This window comes from Formica exsecta, unplaced genomic scaffold (assembly GCF_003651465.1).
Source record: "Formica exsecta isolate Colony F162 unplaced genomic scaffold, ASM365146v1 scaffold962, whole genome shotgun sequence".
In the NCBI taxonomy this organism is placed as follows: Eukaryota; Metazoa; Arthropoda; class Insecta; order Hymenoptera; family Formicidae; genus Formica; species Formica exsecta.
The window spans coordinates 21,163-24,689 of record NW_021853726.1 but is presented as its reverse complement, the minus strand read 5'-3'; positions in this window follow the sequence as shown (position 1 = coordinate 24,689).

The window sequence follows — 3,527 nt, the reverse complement described above, 5'->3', positions numbered from 1 at the left end:
CTCACATCGAAAACAACTTATGTGTAAAACTCCAGGTCGATCGAGAGCAGGAGTCATTCAGAAGTATATCCAAAAACTGCCACACTTGTTTCATCTAACCTCTTATGTCACTTTGTATACATATAGACTTCCGGTTGAGGTGGTGACGTGGATCCAGGTTTTTATCGGTGCTCTGTTCGTTTTTGAGTGTTCTAATTGAGAATCGTCCATCGAGGTGAGATATTTATGTACCAAACAGCCCTTTTTAGGACTTCGCAACTCTGAGCGTGGAGGCGAATAAGCAGGTCCCCTGCGAACCCGGTTATACGGATGTCGTAGGGGACCACGAGGTAATTGAGTTAGGGAGGATAATGATCGCAATTGTAGGGGCGAAGAAGTATCCGAGCCCGATTCAAATAATAAAGCAAAAGGTATAAAAAGTAATGTATATTCCGTCCAGTAAGAGAATGATCTCGGTCTGCGCATAGGCGGGCAAAATGGGGAGAACATAGTGAGGTACTCAATACCGTATACGTAGATACGGCTTCTGTGGGTAGAGACCTGCGCGAAACGGACGAGTTTTCGTCCGACCCAAGATCATTCTCTCGCTGGACGGAGTATAAGTCCGAATAAGCCCAGAATCAAGTCTATTTCCGAAGTTGATTGAGATGTGTTTCACAAAAAAAATTATTTGAAGTCGGCCAAAAATACCGAGCTTCGCGAGAAACAATCCCCATACAAAGAAATAGTATACAAAAGGAGCAAATCTGCTATTAAAACCAAAGATCGTAGAAAAATAACTAATGAAATGACAACTGATGTCAATATTAATTTAGAATGTACAAAAAATAAGAGAGGCAGTATTTCATTAGGTATCCCATTAAGTTCTAGTCATAAGTCTAGTGATATCTTATTAGATAAAACAGAGTATTCCGATATGGAGGTTGATTGTCCTGCCACTGTGGCGATCCATTCCTCTCAAGAAGGTATTAGCTATGAAGGCTCTAGTCATATCGATGTGGAAAAATCGATACATGAATCTAATCTTACGCCTAAGGCAGCTCAACAATTTTCGCAGGAAAGTTATGTTAAAGTCAACCATTCATTTTGTCAAAGAGTGCGGGGATAGCTTGTTGAAAGATTTAAATAATAATTACAGAAGATTCGATACTCATTTTAGAGGCAGCTGCATATTGCAAGCGAGCTTGTTATCTAAGAAATGTTCAAATAGAACGTCTCGCAACTTTATTAGGATCTTAAATATAGTCGCTTACAGTAAATTTAAGCCCATTAAAGCCACTAAAACAGGATTCCGCATGGCCGAGTTGATCTTCAGAAACCCAATAGAAGCCAATACATTTTTGGATTATCACACTCACCAGCTTGAAAAAAAACTAGGTATAAATTTCTCAATTCCGACATGTTCTCTGTTTAAAAAAGTGATTATTAGAGACTGGGAACTGTCAATTCCTAAACTTATTGAAACTATCGCTGATAAGACAAACATAATGTCAATAGAACGTATGTCAAGAAAGTATCTAAATAAAGATAACAACACTTTCTGCAAACTAACACCAATAATATTATAATTATTTTTAAGAATGCAGCTTGTCCACAAAGATATATGAGGGTCTCACATCACTTAGTGTTAGACCGTTCATCCCAAACGTTAAGCAATATTATAATTGTTACCTCTGTTAAGCTAGCAGGACCAAATCAGCAGAATCAAACTAGACCTATCAGATTATTTAGTACCCATTTTGTACTAATTTGTACCACTAATAATAATTTTGTACAAGTAGCGATTGATTCTGCTCGTCGCAAAGGGTACTTTACTCTTGAAACTGAAAGGGGTCGGGGGTAGTTTTCGAAGGAACGGCGGGGGTACAAAATCTGAAACTTTAGATTTTGATGATACAAATTATGTCGTGTCGTATGTACAAGTAGCGATTGATTCTGCTCGTGGCGAAAGGTACTTTACTCTTGAGACGAATAGGGGTCGGGGGTAGTTTTCGAAGAAATGGCGGAGGTACACAATCTGAAACTTTAGATTGTACAAATTATATCGCGTTGTGTGTACAAGTAGCGATTGATTCTGCTCGTCGCGAAGGGTACTTTACTCTTGAAATTGAGAGAGGTCGGGGGTAGTTTTCAAAGGAACTGCGAGGGTACAAAATTTGAAACTTAACATTTTGGCGGTACAAATTATGGCGCGTCAAGTGCGCGTCAGTAGCGATTGATTCTGCTGATTGGAAAGAGTACTTTACTCTTGAGCTTAATAGGGCTAAATTCAATTGGGGGTTGTTTTAAGCTTAAGGACTAAATATATTGAGTTTATTTGGGTGGTACAAATTAGTACAAATTCAGCCCTTTCGATTTCTGGTCTTATTTTTATCTTTTTGTTTTGTTTTGGTTTGGTCTTGCTAGCTTAATTTGATGGTAGCAGCGCCACGGTTTTTTTGGAAATGGCACGAAGTACAAAATTATTATTAGTGGTACAAATTAATACAAAATGGGTACTAAATAATCTGATAGGTACAGTTTGATTCTGCTGATTTGGTCCTGCTAGCTTAATAGAGGTATAATTGTTATAAATTTGGCCATATAAGACAATTCTATAGAAAAAAGGGAAGAATCTGCGTCATTTGTGGCGGAGCATTTCATGGTGTTCTGAGATAGCTCAATGTGTGAACTGTGGGGACAATCACAAGTCTACGCATTGGAAGTGTCCAACTTATATCCTTAACAGGGATATTAATCGAGTAATGTTTGAGGAAAACTTATCAGCCTTTGAAGCCAAAAAGAAGCTGCGTCACCACAATCAAGAAACTTATCAGAGCCCAGGAATGCACCAACTAGGTTGGCCTTCCTTTCCTAAGTCTAAAAAAGACCACGAAACTGAACCTTCTCCGTCCCCCAGGCCTTATTCCTGGCACCGTGGGACAGGAAATAACACAGTTCAACGAAAAAAAAACACCTGAACGGGATTAGTCGTTTCTTATAGATTATTGGACGTTGAACACGAATTCGGTTCCGAAATTGTTCCATCACGTCAGAATTTTGAAAAATTTGTAATTAAAATTGCAAAAAAGGACTATTTTCACCAACTTTGTCATATTACAGCTACAATATGTGACGTGCTGGAGAAGTTTTATTGCTATCAAAATAAAGTATGTTGTTAGGACTTTCAACCCTTAAAAGAAATTTTTGGTGTCGGTTATGATTAATAAGATATCCGTGGTTAAATATGGAGTGTATTGCAGAAGTTAGCTGTGACTTACAAGGGAAAGTAGGCAACCCGGAAATTCAGAAAATTCTGAAACTTTGTGTGCAAGTAGAGTAATTCATCCGTAACACAAAACTATTTTTTGTTCATGCAAAATTAAGGTTTGAGGGGGTGAAATCACCCCTTGAAAAAAATGTAGTCCGTTTTTTCAAAATAACTGCCGAACGGTGAGATATATCGAAAAGAAGTTTAAACAAAAGTTGCATCTTTTTTTTATGTCTACAAAGCTGCGTATAGATAAGTGTCGAAAAAATATTATTAT